The following is a 17,989-nucleotide window of genomic DNA, read 5'->3' on the forward strand; positions in this document are numbered from 1 at the left end:
CTCAGCTGACTGCGACGTGCGCAAGTGGCCGTGGCTGTTGCCTTTTATAATGCCACGTAGTGCCAGGCACTTGGCCCGGCCCATAGCACATGGCCCATGGCCCAGGGCCCGGTCGGCCAGGGGTTCTCCGCTGTGTCACGGATGCCTGCACGTCCCGCTTGGCCAGGATTCCCTACCTGAAGTCGGTTATAAACGGTTTAGCCAAGCTCCAGCGGTTGTTGGATTGTTCCCCAACGCTTGGGTTTATTACATATGCCGCAGATACAGTCCTGTGCCTTAAGAGCCCACGCTCCGGTGCCACAAAATCCACAGAAGGACTGGCATATTGTAGTGGCGACTGAATCGGCCGTTTTAGTTCATCCTAGAAGTATGCTTCTCTTCAGTATATGTAAGCCGAGCTTCGTTGCATATCCGAAATTTTGGTGCAATGCTATCGGGGTAATACCAATGAGAATGGTAATTCATCGAAGGTCAGCCGGCGCAGGGAGTCTTTGGAAAGCTCGACTCAGCTGTGAAACATTTCCGCCGATGGCCCCAATTACCCCACGCTAATTTTGATTCGGTCTTTTCAAATCAAGTCGTCATTGAGTGCAGATGCACTCACTCTCTATTCCGGTAAAATTGGTAACATCCCACGTGTATCTCAGGCAGGAGATGTAAGAAAGCCCCTGAGATAGGGCCCCAAGTCCGATCACGAATTTATTTTTTTTTTAAATCTGTGGAACATTTTTTTTGGGGCATAAGAACCCCAAAACCACCAGGTGGGTAAACCTTGTGCTCGATTTTCCCGCACTTAAAAATTTACAGTAGCCACACAGATTTCGCAGAGCTGCAGAAAGGCAGCCAAATCGCACCGCGCTCGCCAGAGGAGCACCCTGCCGCACCGCGCACGCCAGAGGAGCACCCCGCCGAAAAACCTTCCGCCAGAGGAACACCCTGCCGCACCGCGCACGCCAGAGGAGCACCCCGCCGCACCGCGCACGCCGGAGGAGCACCCCGCCGCAAAGCATCCGCCAGAGGAGCACCCCGCCGCACCGCGCACGCCAGAGGAGCACCCCGCCGCAAAGCATCCGCCAGAGGAGCACCCTGCCGCACCGCGCACGCCAGAGGAGCACCCCGCCGCAAAGCATCCGCCAGAGGAGCACCCTGCCGCACCGTGCACGCCAGAGGAGCACCCCGCCGCAAAGCATCCGCCAGAGGAGCACCCTGCCGCATCGGAGAAGCATCCGCCAGAGGAGCGCCCTGTCGAGGAGCGCACCGGAGTAGCCCCGCCGTAAGAGGAAGCCCTACCGGAGGACCAGCCACATCGGAGAAGCACAAGCCGGAGAAGTGGCCAAGAGACCGCTGACTGAGGCGCGCGCCTCGCTAGCTCGCTTAGCCGACAGAGGAGCCGATTAGATTCCCCGGTTGGCGTCGTCATTGCGTGAGCCACAGGGGCTTGACCCATTGGTGCCAGCGACGTTCGACTAGCCCCAGACAACTAGTGTAGAAGAGGAGCGACCTCCGACATTTAACCAAGGGCACAAGACAGAAAGATCTAGGCCATACATTTTTTTTATTTGAGAGAGATATTCGCGATGTAAAATGCCGGGTTTGTGATCAGAAAAGTTTCCTTCCAATCGTTTGCACTCGCCAAGAAAAGTGAAAGTATTTTAACCCATAGGGCGGTATGAAACGCCTGATTTTTTTCCAGCCTGTACGTTGAACGGAAGATCGATCTTTCGCCGATGGAAATCTGAGTGAGTTGTCTTTGTTTAATTTATATTCACATTCGAATGGTATCGGAATCTATGGGTGAAACTTTTGTTTATTCTTGGGCGAGAATTAATAGACACCAATTACTAGAAAACAAATAAATAAGGAAAAGGAAAAAATATTAATTATAATATATTTTACTAGATATTTCAATATTAAATTAATACTAGTAGTTCATCAATTCTATGCCTTGAAAACAAATTAACTCGGGTCAGTTAAACCAATCTAATTAACTTATAAAAAAAATTTTTGTGGAAATTGTGGTAAAGATTATACGTGGAAAAGAAAAACAAAAAAAAAAGAACCCCGATAATGAAGTTGATACCTAAACATATTCTTAGGTTTTAAATACGCTCACCAAAATTATATAGATACGAAATTTATGCCTATACCTGAACATATTTTTTTTTCTGAAAAATATTATAATGAATTATTCTTTTGTTTATATTACTTACTATATTTTCTTTGATAATATTAAGATCTTTTGAATTTTGTCATTAAAAATGGAAACTTAAAAGAAACGTATTGCTGAACTGAGCTGATGATTCCACGGTCGTAGGGAGAAAAGGGGTCACCAGAGCCATGCTCTAGCGGAAGGCGACCTAGGTAGGGTGGGCGATAAGCGGGCGCAATTACACCAGCAGCCACGCAAATAGTTACATTCTTCTTTCTTTGAACTTTACTTTATATGCTGTTTTTTTCCCTCTCTTTCTTTTTTTTTTTGAATTTGGTTTATCGTTCTTCCGATTTATATGACTAGCTCCTTTCAATGTCGCAAGCACGCTCAATTTCTTGAGATGTTAATAATAATGTGTGCATCGTAACTGAATCTGTGAGAGCAAGACCTCCACCCCAAAGCCACGAGCTAGCGCCGGACCTACAGCGTGCCACGCCATCACAGATTCTTTCGTAAATTAGTCCCTCAGTCGAACGTTACACGTTACAGTTATAATTAATTATTATTAATATCAAAGGTGGCGCCCAACGTTAGGGCCTTAGTGAGTTTACTCATTAAGACTCATGGATAAACCAATTCGACTCTTTTTCATTTTTTTTTATTTCCTTCCTCTCATCTCAAGGGTTTTTTGTAAATTTTAAATTTTTCTCGGAAATCAAAACTGTATAATTATTAACATTATTTTTTTTGACCGAAAATCAAGAATTATCAAAGAAACCTTCCTAAATTTGGCACTTAACAAGCTGAGGAAAACGGGAAGAAAACACACGCACTTAGGTCGATTTCTGTCCCGGTTTGAAATGCCATTACTTACTTACTTAAATAAAATCACAAACTAATCTAAACGGAAAATGCTGGCGTTGCTTGAGAGAAGCGTCACATCCAGAAGTATGATTATTATTCTTTCACAGGGGCACTATAATTTATTCTGGATCTGGAATACATGTGAGAGGTTTTCCGAAAAGTCACTGTCCGATACCGGAGTAAAGTAAATTAGCGTCTCCCTCCTTTAGTCCAGGTCATTGCGCCTTTCTATATCTTTTCTCATTTCTAAGGATGGTAACAAGAAAATACCCTTCGATTCGTGTGACATCAAGCAATCAGTTCAGTAAACAATTTTTTTTATTTTTTTTTATCTTATCGCAAAGTTACGATCGTTGTAATTTTTTTTTTTTTGTTTTAATTTTATTACTGCGGTTAGTTAACTGTGGTCGGATTATTTTTGGGATACATTTGTTCGGATAAGGAGATAGTCTCGCTAGAAAATGGGGTTAGATCGATCTCCGGAAAAGGACGCTGAGAACAGCTCAAATTCACTCTGTCCTATATGCAAAGGCGAGATTAGCGGTGTCGATGTTTATAGAACAGCGTGTCAACATGAATTTCATAAGAGATGCATAGAGGGTCACTGGAAGAAAAGTATACAGTGTCCGGTGTGCAAAAGTTCCTGTAGGCCCAAAGTTCCAAAGGTCTCCGATAATGCGGAGCGGGAAACGCGTAGTCAATCAAGGAACCGTCCACTTGTCGAGAATATTGAAAGAGAAGTTGCGGACAACACAGCCTCTATGTCAGGACTTAATGCAAGTACCAACAGCAGCGGCAACATCAATACAAGTGTTATTAATGCTAATGCCATCACCTTATTGGCAATGGAACGCAGATTACTAGCGACTCTATCGGAAAGGATTGCAGAATTAATCCAAAGTTCTGTATCTGATATCATAACCAGGGTGAGAGCAACTCAAAGCCCGGAGGCTAATAATAGCCAGGGTGAGCAGTCTTCTCAACAGACTATTAGAGACGTTAGTAATAGGACCAACGCGAGTAGGGGAACTGATGATAATCTACAGGACGTAAGAATGACTTCGGTTTCAACTGCTTCGCATCAAAGTTCCACATCCGATTTATTGAGCCGTCCTGATAAAGTGGTACATATTCTGAACGGATGGAAGATTAAATATTCCGGAGGAGGAGTACCAGTGGACAATTTTATTTACCGAGTTGAAGCACTGACTAGGGAAACGTTAGGAAATAATTTTTCCGTGCTCTGTAAGAACGCATCTGTTCTGTTTGAAGGAAAAGCCAACGAGTTCTATTGGCGATATCATAAAGCACATGGTGAAGTCCGTTGGGATAATTTCTGTTCAGCTCTACGTCTGCAGTTTAGACAAAATAGAGATGATGGGGATATCGAGGAGTTAATCAGGAATACAAAACAAAAGCCGAATGAAACTTTCGATTGCTTTTACGACAAAATATCTGATTTAATCGATCAGCTAGAGCAGCCGTGGGCGCCGAACAAACTGGTAAGAGTCCTTAAGAACAACTTACGAACGGAAATTAGGCATGAGCTTCTGAATCTGGATATTAAAACAGTTTCAGACTTGAGAGAAATTTGTCGAAGGCGCGAAGATTTTTTGGCTGATGCTAAGCGATACCAGGGGTACATAAGAAACACGCCATTTAAGCGCGACGTTTCAGAGTTTGCTGAAACCTCAGAAAGTCTTCAGGAAACGGAATCTGAAAATGAAGGGGATATCTCTGCGCTTGCACTGTCATGCTGGAATTGCCGCAAAGAAGGGCACCGGTATCAGGACTGCGTGAGCGAGAGAAGAATATTTTGTTACGGCTGTGGAGCCGCCAATACATATAAACCTAGTTGCAGCAAGTGCTCAAAAAACTCAAAACCCGGCACTTCGAGGTCGCTTGTCAAACAGAAATCCTCGAGTGCCGTTCGAAGCCAAGCAACGATGACCGACTAATAGAGGAGGCAGCTATGGTAGCGGCACTCCCAAACCCAGACGAACAAAGACCGGCTATTAATTCGTTACTTCATAGTAAAATACCTGACTTAAAGAAGCTAGATATCTCGGAATGCAACTTTCAATCAGACTCAAAGATACGTCTATCCCGAAGCTCTCGTCGGATAAAGGCGTATTGGGAGAACATAAAGATATGCAACGTTGGGGTCCAGTACATTAATTCAATTCCGTCTGGGCAGAAGGATCCTCGCCCATTTTTACCAGTTCAAGTGTTCAATCGTACTGTCTATGGCTTATTGGACTCGGGAGCTTCGATTAGTTGTGTTGGTGGGAGGCTAGCGGAGGAGATAAAAGCTAGCGGTAACTATAAAAAGATAAAAGGTCATGCTACCACGGCAGATGGAAGATCGCAGCAGATACTGGGCCATGTGAAAGTCGAAGTAGAATACATCGATAAGAAAAGTACCATAAAGCTTTATGTGGTACCATCGCTGAAGCAAGATTTATATCTGGGTATAGATTTCTGGAGGCTGTATGACTTGCTTCCTAAAAATATAAGCATATCTGAATTAGAATCGTCGCAAAGTAACGCTAAACCGGAGGTTGATCAGCATAAATTGTCTGATAGCGATCGAGCCAAGCTAGCGAATGTAATAAATTGTTTCCCGTCATTTAAACAAGAAGGGCTCGGTAAGACCAACCTGATATCGCATTCGATTGATGTGGGAACGGCAAAACCAATTAAACAACGCCATTTCCCCGTCTCCCCAGCGGTCGAAAAGGCCATGTACACCGAAATCGACCGAATGATAGCATTGGGAGTAATAGAAGAATCCGAAAGTTCATGGTCATCCCCTATCGTAATGGTAACCAAACCTGGCAAAGTAAGAATTTGTTTGGACTGTAGGAAGGTGAACAGTTTCACCGAGAAAGATGCTTACCCACTTCCTCAAATAAGTGGAATCTTAAGTCGGTTACCAAGAGCTGAGTATATTTCAAGCCTGGATCTAAAGGACGCTTATTGGCAGGTGCCTCTAGAGGAATCATCCCGCGACAAAACAGCATTCACAGTCCCAGGCAGACCTCTCTACCAATTTAAGGTAATGCCGTTCGGGCTTTGTAACGCCACAAGCACAATGTCCCGACTAATGGATAAGGTGGTACCAGCCCATCTCCGCAATGAGGTGTTTATTTATCTTGACGATTTATTAGTAGTTTCTTCCACATTTGAACGGCACCTCGAAGTACTGAGAGAATTGGCCTTGCAAATTAAACGGGCAGGTTTGACTCTAAATATTGGTAAAAGTCATTTCTGTATGCTACGCGTTCGATATTTAGGGCACATCATAGGCGACGGTGGAATCCGAACGGATCCCGAAAAGGTGGCAGCAATAAAAAATTTTCCTGTCCCTAAAAGTCTGCGAAGCTTGAGAAGTTTCATGGGCCTGTGTGGATGGTATCGAAAGTTTGTGCCAAATTTTGCTTCACTCGCTACTCCTTTGACCGACCTAATGACCACAAAACGAAAGTTTAGTCTAACTGACGAAGCTATAAAAGCCTTCGAGGAGCTGAAGCAACGTCTAAGCGAAGCTCCAGTTTTGTGTAGCCCCGATTTCTCGAAACCGTTCGCAATACACTGCGATGCGAGTAAAACAGGGGTAGGCGCTGTGCTTGTACAAATATCCGAAGAAGGAGATGAACGTCCGATTGCCTTCATCTCCAAGAAGCTTAACAAGGCCCAACGCAACTATACTGTAACCGAGCAAGAATGTTTAGCGGCCATCGTAGCTCTCAAAAGTTTCAGGGCATATGTTGAAGGAATGGAATTCACAATCATAACGGATCACGCCTCATTGAAGTGGTTAATGTCCAACCATGACCTGAATTCCCGGTTGGCACGATGGGCGTTGGCTTTGCAAAGGTACAACTTTAAGATTGAGCATCGCAAAGGCTCCCTTAACGTTGTTCCCGATTCGTTGTCTCGCGTCAACGAAGACGTGATAGCCGCTGTAGATTTACGGGAAGGACTTCTAGTGGACTTGGATTCTGAAGAGTTTAAGAAAGCAGAATATGTGGATCTAGTAGAAAAAGTAAAAGCAAATCAAGCTAACTTTCCTGACCTCAAAGCTGATAATGGCTATGTGTATCGGAAATCAGAGCATTCTACAGGGGAACAAGTCCACGATGATTACGCATGGAAACTCTGGATACCGAAGGAACTAGTGCCAGAAATCCTTAAGAGAGCACACGATGGTTCTATGTCTTGCCACGGTGGCATACATAAGACCATAGAGAGAGTGAGGCGTTATTATTTTTGGCCTGGCCTGGTGCCAGATGTAAAGGCATACGTTAACGCGTGCGAAGTGTGCAAAACGACAAAAGCGCCGAATTATACACTGCGACCGCCATTAGGAAAAGCACCGGAAAGTCAACGGTTTTTCCAAAGATTGTTCGTAGACTTTCTTGGGCCATACCCTAGATCAAGAAGCGGGAACGTGGGAATTTTTATCGTTCTAGACCATTTTTCCAAATATGTATTCCTTAAACCAGTTAGGAAGATTGACACCAGTGCGGTCACAAAATACTTGGAAGGAGAACTGATCATGGCATATGGAGCTCCGGAAACCGTGGTATCAGACAACGGATCACAATTTCGTTCTCACGCTTTTCGGAAATTGATGCAGCAGTATGGCATCACACACACATTAACGGCGGTGCATTCACCGCAAGCTAACGCTTCCGAACGCGTTAATCGCTTCGTGATTGCTGCGATCCGAGCATATGTGCGACCAGACCAGAAGGACTGGGACGAACACCTAAACAGAATATGTTGTGCATTGAGGTCCTCCGTTCATGCTAGTTTGGGAACTTCTCCATATTACATGGTTTTTGGACAGCATATGATAACATCCGGTTCTACCTACTCACTGTTAAGGAAATTAAATTTACTTGATGATCGTTCACTAAAATTCAATCGCCAGGACTCATTTGAGATTGTTCGAGATAAAGCATGTAAGCGTATGTTGGAACAACACGCCGAAAACGAGAAGCGCTATAACCTTCGGTCTCGAAACGTCTCATTCGTGGAAGGACAAGAGGTGTATCGCCGGAACTTCAAACAAAGCTGCTTCCAGACGGGATACACTGCCAAATTCGGACCTTCCTTTGTAAAGGCAAGAGTTCGCAAGAAGCTGGGAAGCGCGTATTATGAACTGGAAGACTTACAAGGCACACTTGTAGGTACCTATCACGCCAAGGATATTCGGCATTAATGCCTCTTCCGTCGGTATCAGTCTAGGGTACCAGGGATAGTATACCCTAGCCTGATTGTTTGGGGGGGCTTTGTAGTGGCGACTGAATCGGCCGTTTTAGTTCATCCTAGAAGTATGCTTCTCTTCAGTATATGTAAGCCGAGCTTCGTTGCATATCCGAAATTTTGGTGCAATGCTATCGGGGTAATACCAATGAGAATGGTAATTCATCGAAGGTCAGCCGGCGCAGGGAGTCTTTGGAAAGCTCGACTCAGCTGTGAAACATTTCCGCCGATGGCCCCAATTACCCCACGCTAATTTTGATTCGGTCTTTTCAAATCAAGTCGTCATTGAGTGCAGATGCACTCACTCTCTATTCCGGTAAAATTGGTAACATCCCACGTGTATCTCAGGCAGGAGATGTAAGAAAGCCCCTGAGATAGGGCCCCAAGTCCGATCACGAATTTATTTTTTTTTTAAATCTGTGGAACATTTTTTTTGGGGCATAAGAACCCCAAAACCACCAGGTGGGTAAACCTTGTGCTCGATTTTCCCGCACTTAAAAATTTACAGTAGCCACACAGATTTCGCAGAGCTGCAGAAAGGCAGCCAAATCGCACCGCGCTCGCCAGAGGAGCACCCTGCCGCACCGCGCACGCCAGAGGAGCACCCCGCCGAAAAACCTTCCGCCAGAGGAACACCCTGCCGCACCGCGCACGCCAGAGGAGCACCCCGCCGCACCGCGCACGCCGGAGGAGCACCCCGCCGCAAAGCATCCGCCAGAGGAGCACCCCGCCGCACCGCGCACGCCAGAGGAGCACCCCGCCGCAAAGCATCCGCCAGAGGAGCACCCTGCCGCACCGCGCACGCCAGAGGAGCACCCCGCCGCAAAGCATCCGCCAGAGGAGCACCCTGCCGCACCGTGCACGCCAGAGGAGCACCCCGCCGCAAAGCATCCGCCAGAGGAGCACCCTGCCGCATCGGAGAAGCATCCGCCAGAGGAGCGCCCTGTCGAGGAGCGCACCGGAGTAGCCCCGCCGTAAGAGGAAGCCCTACCGGAGGACCAGCCACATCGGAGAAGCACAAGCCGGAGAAGTGGCCAAGAGACCGCTGACTGAGGCGCGCGCCTCGCTAGCTCGCTTAGCCGACAGAGGAGCCGATTAGATTCCCCGGTTGGCGTCGTCATTGCGTGAGCCACAGGGGCTTGACCCATTGGTGCCAGCGACGTTCGACTAGCCCCAGACAACTAGTGTAGAAGAGGAGCGACCTCCGACATTTAACCAAGGGCACAAGACAGAAAGATCTAGGCCATACATTTTTTTTATTTGAGAGAGATATTCGCGATGTAAAATGCCGGGTTTGTGATCAGAAAAGTTTCCTTCCAATCGTTTGCACTCGCCAAGAAAAGTGAAAGTATTTTAACCCATAGGGCGGTATGAAACGCCTGATTTTTTTCCAGCCTGTACGTTGAACGGAAGATCGATCTTTCGCCGATGGAAATCTGAGTGAGTTGTCTTTGTTTAATTTATATTCACATTCGAATGGTATCGGAATCTATGGGTGAAACTTTTGTTTATTCTTGGGCGAGAATTAATAGACACCAATTACTAGAAAACAAATAAATAAGGAAAAGGAAAAAATATTAATTATAATATATTTTACTAGATATTTCAATATTAAATTAATACTAGTAGTTCATCAATTCTATGCCTTGAAAACAAATTAACTCGGGTCAGTTAAACCAATCTAATTAACTTATAAAAAAAATTTTTGTGGAAATTGTGGTAAAGATTATACGTGGAAAAGAAAAACAAAAAAAAAAGAACCCCGATAATGAAGTTGATACCTAAACATATTCTTAGGTTTTAAATACGCTCACCAAAATTATATAGATACGAAATTTATGCCTATACCTGAACATATTTTTTTTTCTGAAAAATATTATAATGAATTATTCTTTTGTTTATATTACTTACTATATTTTCTTTGATAATATTAAGATCTTTTGAATTTTGTCATTAAAAATGGAAACTTAAAAGAAACGTATTGCTGAACTGAGCTGATGATTCCACGGTCGTAGGGAGAAAAGGGGTCACCAGAGCCATGCTCTAGCGGAAGGCGACCTAGGTAGGGTGGGCGATAAGCGGGCGCAATTACACCAGCAGCCACGCAAATAGTTACATTCTTCTTTCTTTGAACTTTACTTTATATGCTGTTTTTTTCCCTCTCTTTCTTTTTTTTTTTGAATTTGGTTTATCGTTCTTCCGATTTATATGACTAGCTCCTTTCAATGTCGCAAGCACGCTCAATTTCTTGAGATGTTAATAATAATGTGTGCATCGTAACTGAATCTGTGAGAGCAAGACCTCCACCCCAAAGCCACGAGCTAGCGCCGGACCTACAGCGTGCCACGCCATCACAGATTCTTTCGTAAATTAGTCCCTCAGTCGAACGTTACACGTTACAATATGTGCAAATTTACCTTCTGCTTCCAGATAGCACTCAATGAGGTTTTAAATTTCTCATTTTATTGCTCTTTTAAACCTAAGGAGCCCTGCCAGATGAACTGTTTTTGGTTTATAGCATTTTAAACAATGAAAAAATATAAGCCATATTTTAATTATTATATTATAAAATAATAATATGTTATACAAATATAATAAGACGAAAATAGAAACTTCCTCAGATTTAAATTAATACAATTTGGGTTATATTTTAAGTTGAAGTTAATTTAATTTTTAATACCTAAGAATTCTAAAATTGTATTTTATTTATTTGAATGCTACGCTCTCCAGCCACACATTTTAAATTACCTTTAACCTATATCTTTAATCTATATATAACGTCTTTTTAAAAAATATATATAATACATTTTTTATTGTTTTTTTTTTTTTAATCAATAAAATCGAATATTTAACAGATACATGTATGATAACCTATTCATTTACTTAATGCGAGTACACTAAAGTTAGAGCATTTTTTACTGGGTTCTTCACCCTTGGAATACCAAATTCTTAAAGACCTCCCAAGAATCCTCCTTTGGTCTTGGCTTAAAGGCTTTGAGACACTGTGAATACCTTTTCGGCGAAACCCTTTTTATGTGAAATATTTAATAATACGCGGAAATTACGCCTTTGTTTTGTGGACGTTGACGACAGCATTGCGAGATCATGATTTATGGGTCCTTAAATACAACGCTTTTATGGCCCGATCCGTGCTTCGAGGCAGGGTCCAAACCCCAGAATATTTAATTGCTCCTCCAAATGGCTGCGGAACTCGTGATTTTAACGGCCACACGTTCGAGCGCAGCAAGTTGGCAATTTGTTGGCGCTCGTTAACAGATGAAATTGTCCGCATTCCGGGACAAATATAACATTTCCGACCTGCTAATAAAGGTCAGAGTTCGGGCCACTTGAAGTTATCCCATGCAATCCACTTTGGCTTCATTAGCACACGAATTCCTGGCGGTGCGCACTTGAAATGATTTGGAAAATGCGCAGACACTTTTTTCACCGCCCAACTTGGGCAAAATGTTCAATTAGGCCAACTGGGGCTTTGTTTGCGTTTTCTGCAAAAAGGGTTTCCTGCGCCAGACTTTCTCATTATATCTAAGTGGCGAAATGGCCAAAACATGAAAGGAGAAAATCGAGGGTAGAAGCTTTTTTCCGGCTGAGTTAAGGCAAAATACTTGTTTTCGCACGTTTAACGCAATTTTTTCGCCAGAATGAAAAATCTGTGCACCTGATAGGTGGGCCCCGAGTTCACTTGGCTTTTCCCGCAACTAAAGTGCAGCTTTGGCCTTCGGGAAAATACTTCAGCGCATCCATTAGTGCTGATTATGCTGCTTACGAGGTGGAATATGTACTCCAAAAAAAAAGGAAAACACTAAAGGGCCTGTTTGTGAAATACAATTTCTGACATTTTCCATTTACATTCGTACATCCTTCGGACACATTCCTCACGTGAGCCGACACTCTTGTGTGGTTTACCATAATAACTTATGTAAATCGCTTCCTCTTCACGGCGTTTTTCCATTTTCCACTAACATTCAACTGCAGCGCTGCCTGCAAATTATTATTATTCCACCAGGTGCTTGGAAAAATTGGGGTTGTATTGTTTTGCGCTCATTAGCATAAATATTTTCTAGGTCTGCAAAGTAAAAGGAAAAGGATTTGTTAAGAAAAAAAGTAATATCAATTACCCTTTGAATATGAATAAATAAAATATTATTATATTATATAAAATAAATAAGGGACTGTATTATTCATATACATTTATTTTTATTATTTTGATAAGGTTTTTGTAAATAACGTATTATTTATTATAGTAATAATATATATTATTTTGGCTCTTATAGCTTCTACCTTAACCTTGTAAACGATATTTTAGAGGTTTCCTGCTTTTTCTATAATTATGGTTATAAGGAGAACTGAAGATCATAAAAGTGGTGTAATAATTCTTGTGTATATATTTTCTTTCTATGCACTTTTTACTATTAGAGTATCTGTGTAATTTTATATAGTTTTTCCAACACTTTTATTATTATAGGGTAATCTGTTGTCTCAACTGTTAACTACCTTCCTTGCTCATATTTTGCGGCTCCTTCATGACAAGTCGGACAGGTGCCGGTTCCCCGTACATGTAGTATGTATATCCCAACCGGGCCGACGTTAATCCTCGAGTAGCTCCCCTGGCTGATGGAGGAGGTGGTGCCGGCTGCCTTAATCCATACGGCTGTAATTATAATAGCATTGTGTATAACGCACCCACAGGCTGTTGCCGGTGCGCTCTCAATAATGGATATGTCTGGGGCCACGGGAACATGCCGCAGCCGAGGGTCCTTCGAGGTCCTCCTGTGGTATTAATGCTTGCAAAATTGTGTGCATTATGCATACAGTTCTAAATTTAGGACCCCTGGTGTTCCGCGTCCAAGACTGGCGGTGGCTTCCAACCTGGCGGCTTCAGTGATTTGATCCGTTGAGTAAATATATCTCTTCGGTTCATGATCTTCGCTTCTTCGCAAAAGCCAAAAAGTATTGAATTCCTTTAAAGTTCATGGTTTATATAGTGATGTGATGCCTTAAAGAAAAGCTTTTAATACACTTTTTTTTTTTATTTATCCTTGAAGCAAGTTTTTAAAAAGATTTTATAATATGTTTCCTACAGAACCTTAAAACATTTTCTAGTTTTTTTTTTTAATGTTAAGGGGTATTTCCCCCATTTTATAGCCCTAAATACCAAAAGCTATTTCAAAGTTCTGTTAATGAAATTTTCTTTTATTGTATCTTTGTGTTGTATTTTAGAACCAATGTAATAAATAATATCAAAGTATTGAGTCCTTATAAAAACATTGGTCTGTTGAGATTTTTTTTTGCAGCCGGCAGGATACTTCTTGGCCATTCAATCGGTTTTATAAATACCTTTTTAGAGTACAAAGCGGCGGTCCTGCTTCCGTTTCTACTTTCCCAACTTTGTCAGCGTCACCGACTATTTTTACACCTGGCAACAAAAAAGTGAATGAAAGGCCGCACTTTACTCGAGGTGAACCGACCTGAACCCTCACATTTTCGCATCGACCCGAAGGGGCAAAAGAGCAATATAAACAGCGTTTGTGTTCATCAATGAGTGAACACTCGTAAATAAATAATTATGTGTTCCACAACTATAGGCGCTGGCCCGGGATCGAATCGATGGAGGTCAGCCAAGGCGAAATCGAGTCGAACAATTGCGATGGCCACCGAAGTGCAGCCGTTTTATTACCACTTTTGTGCTGAAAGCAAAGGCCCGAGTGAATGTGTGAATCTTGGGGTCCTGAGGGGGCGTTCAAGGAGTTCCACCAGAAGAAAAAGTTCCAAAATCAATCAACGTGCGAAAAAGGCAATTTGCGGCTACCAGTGAGAGGCAAAGCATCGGAGGCCAGTGAATGGGGCTCGAGTTTAAAGTATTATTTAAATAAGACGAAGGAACAAATGCCCTGCAAAACGTTGATGAACTTTTAAGTTTGAATATATTTGTTAAGATTCATTTAAGATGTAACTATTTTGAATGGTTTTGAGATGTCTACAAAACCGAAAATAATGGAAAACAAACTTCTTATAGAGTTCAATTACTAAAACTGAAATAAATTTTAGTGTATCTCAATTTTTGTTTTTATTATAATATTACTTTTCTCAGTTTAATAATATTTATTTATTTAAGAACTTACAACATGCTTATTGTCTAAAATAATGCATTCCTCACATTTTAATTTATGCACAATATTTTTTTATTTTTTAATTTAATTTTCATACGCTTTTATTATTATTATTATTTTTTAATAATCTATCTACATATGATATAGGTCAAAAAAACACAGAAAAAATGTTTAATATTACAATTTTAAAAGAAGTAACACTTAAATGCCCTGAAAATAATAATTTATTGAATAATTGCTTGAAATGTCCCTTAAATTGACATTTATTTAAGTGTTGCCAAAATCCACATGGTCCTGACGTCACTGAGGGTATGGTCATGCCTGAAAATTCTATTATAAGTAAAGTTTCCTCGCTGCTTCCTGTGCGACGCCTTGGTGTGGGTGGGAGGGCGTTTGTGTCTGGTCCTTGACTGCGAGTGTGTGTGCGGGGGAGGTGTACGTGTGTTTTTTGTCCTGACAACTTTTTTTGTACTGGCAAATGTGGCGTAAAACATGAGCAACGCTTGACTTTTTGGGATTTGTCCAGGACCTCGTTCCGTGCTTTTTTCGGCTTTTCTTGCCCGACACAATAAATATTTTAGCTCGCCTGTTGGTCAATGATGCATTTAATAGCGTTTGCTTGAGCAAATTCTCGCTTTTCCTGGGATTTCCACGCTGTTTACCTGTGACAATGAACAATAAAGAATTTTTCAATTTCCTGCCAAAATAAATTATTGTGTGGAGGACCTCTGCTAATGTTTAAATTTAATTAACGATTGGGCCATGCATGAGTGAGACTGATGACAGACGACTGACGACTGAGACGCATTTAAATTTGGCTTTACGTGGGCTGAAAAAAGGGAGAAGGTATACCTCGATCCGAAACCCACAAAGGCGGATATCCTTTCCTGGCTGGAACCAAATCGAATCGCAGGACCGCATCGAGCCAAGCCAAGTGGAAGTGAAGGATACTGCGGCCCGTACGACTGAATCGGAATCCTCCGCCTGATTGTCGGATTGAATCAGGATTCGGGCCAGCAGACAGGACAATCCTGACGGCCTGAAACCGCTTTCAACGGCCTACGACTTATGCAAATTTTAAAGGGATTTCTGGCTAACTCTGCCATTTTGCGGAAAAACAATGGGGGAAACAAAAGGGCGCCAGCGAATCGGAAAAATATACATATACAACGCACCTGATGCGTTATTAATTTTCACGATTTGCTGGCTTTGCGGACTGGGAATTGGGCAAACAATTGGCATAATATATACAAAGGGTTAAATGTTTTTTTCCCAACAAAATGACAATATTTGGATGAAATGTGATTGTTCCGTTCTAAGCTTTTTATTATTTATATCTTTTAGTTAGTAGGCCTAAATAATAAATATTGCCTACTCAATAGCAATAGATAAAACCGTTTGCACATATATAGATATTAATTATTCTGCACATTAAAAGCGTTATTAAATTCTTGCAATATTGTTTTAGTTTTTCTGCACGTACATTATTTATTTCTAAAAATGATTATTTATTTAAAGCAGACACCGTTTGGAATTTAGTGGCTGTATTTAAAGATTTGTTATCAGAATGCATGTTGTTGATTTAATATAGAGTGCCTAAGGCTAGTTTATTTTTGTCAAACATTTTAGATGACAAAACGACCAACAATTAGAAAAGTCGTTAGCCATTTTTTATGGATCAGCTTTAAACGCTTTTGTCTTAGACGGGCCATTAAAAACCTAAGCTAGGTAATAAAATGTGTACCATCTAAGAGAATTTAGGACTGGCCCAACCGTACTTAAATAGCTACAAACGGCTTTAAAAATAGTTCAGTATTTATTCTAACAATTAATATGTATTTATCGTTTTTTAATCTCTTAAGCTTTAGAATGCAGTCACCAAAAATATCCTGAACATCAATGCCTTAGAAATAGTTCAGTAAAAACTTATCAATTAAGTACCTAAATACTCCCTTTTCAAGCTTGTATTTGTTTTAAATTTGTATCTGCAGAATTTTAAATCAAATCTTGCAACCTCAAGGAGCATTCCTCGGTCGCCACCCACATGCCGTCTTGAAAATCAAGCTCTAATTACTTGGGAAAACAAAAACGAATGTTCTGTTCGCAGCTCATTTGCGGCAAATTGAAGGCATCGCTGGGCGGTTCAGACCCCAAAGAGTTTCAATTGTCTTCGAGGTCCTTCCACTTGAGCAATTAAAATTAAATGAAACGTTTTGGGTTTCGAGAGGAAAGCGAACCGGGAACGCAATTGCATTTAACTCGATTGCTTGGTAATGAGTGTGGGCACAAAATCGAGAGAGTGTGGAAAAAGGGGACTTTCACTTAAGGAATCATTAAAAAAAAGTTTTTTTTCTCACAGCTCTTCTTGTGCGGTTTTTATGCAAATATAATATAAAACAAAGAAATTTAGAAATTTAAGCTATGAAACATATTTTAAACCTACTTAATGTTTTCAAGGAACTCTTATTTACATAAATATTTGATGTGTTACTTTATGGTAGGCTTTAAAAATATATTGGGTTCCAGTTTCTGGTGCGAAATTTAAGTTTATTTACTCTGCCCTTCCTTGGCCTTACCCACATGAATATGTACTCCCCTTCGGGAGCTATAAAGGTGCTACCAAAATAGCCATCGAAAGTGAAAGCAAACATTTGGCCAGCCGGCAAAAGTGTTGGACAATATCGAGGAGGAGGTGAGACCAGAGGAAAAAAGCTGTAAAGTAAATAGCGGAGAGTTTTCCTACGCTTTCCTTGATATATGCGCTGTTGTTGTACTCTTGTGACAAAGTGCACTGCGGAACAACGGGTTTATTTACACTTTGGCCCCTCTCGAGGGAGGCGTTGGCCGGGGGCGTGGCAGCGTTCGTACACAGAGAGAAACAGCACGGGGATTTCCACTCGAGAACTTTCATTGGGCTGTCCTTCACTTTAGGGTCAATACGGACAGGTAAACGAACGCCTGGGCATCCTTTGGTGCATTACTCCTTCGGTGACCTCTTGACATCCACACTGCTTTCTCTCGGCCGCCCCATCTCCTGTGCAATTCTCTAATGGACCAGCGTTTTAAGTTTCAACAACAAGACACAAAAATGCATTGTCAGTCGTATTGTGCGAGAGCCAAAACATTCCGAAATGGAAACAAGAGCAGACCAAGCAGCTCCTCCTCCTCGAAAGGTTGACATTTGAAAGCGGCACGCCCCCTCGAAGGTATCTCCCAGATGCCTGACCGGGCATATCCCTGGCTGACTCATACATCAATTACTGTCCGACCAAATGGCGTTCAATTAGCCCTCAAGCGGGCCTGCCACTTCCTGCCCTCCTAACAAGGAGGATCTCGAGTCTTATTCAAAATTCAACAAGGCAGGCTTCAGTTAGGCACAGTGAAGACGTGCTATAATATTCGATGGGTTTTTGTTACAGAAGTGCAATACACGAATTGAAGGAATTTAATAAAATATATGTCGGATACTGGGTAATATTTAATAACAGTTAAAGTATAATATCATATTTATGCAAAGTATTTTAATATTTAACGTTAAAAAAGTTATATTGTAAAATAATAATAGTAATAT

General features: G+C 41.9%; 1 protein-coding gene across 1 annotated transcript in view; it reads left to right on the top strand.

The window, feature by feature from the left end:
* LOC108022543 (potassium channel subfamily T member 2) overlaps positions 1-17,989 on the top strand; it is a 118,555-nt gene that overhangs the window by 12,173 nt on the left and 88,393 nt on the right. The gene's annotated exons all lie outside the window — the stretch shown is intronic.

This window comes from Drosophila biarmipes, chromosome 2R, assembly GCF_025231255.1.
Source record: "Drosophila biarmipes strain raj3 chromosome 2R, RU_DBia_V1.1, whole genome shotgun sequence".
Taxonomy (NCBI): Eukaryota; Metazoa; Arthropoda; class Insecta; order Diptera; family Drosophilidae; genus Drosophila; species Drosophila biarmipes.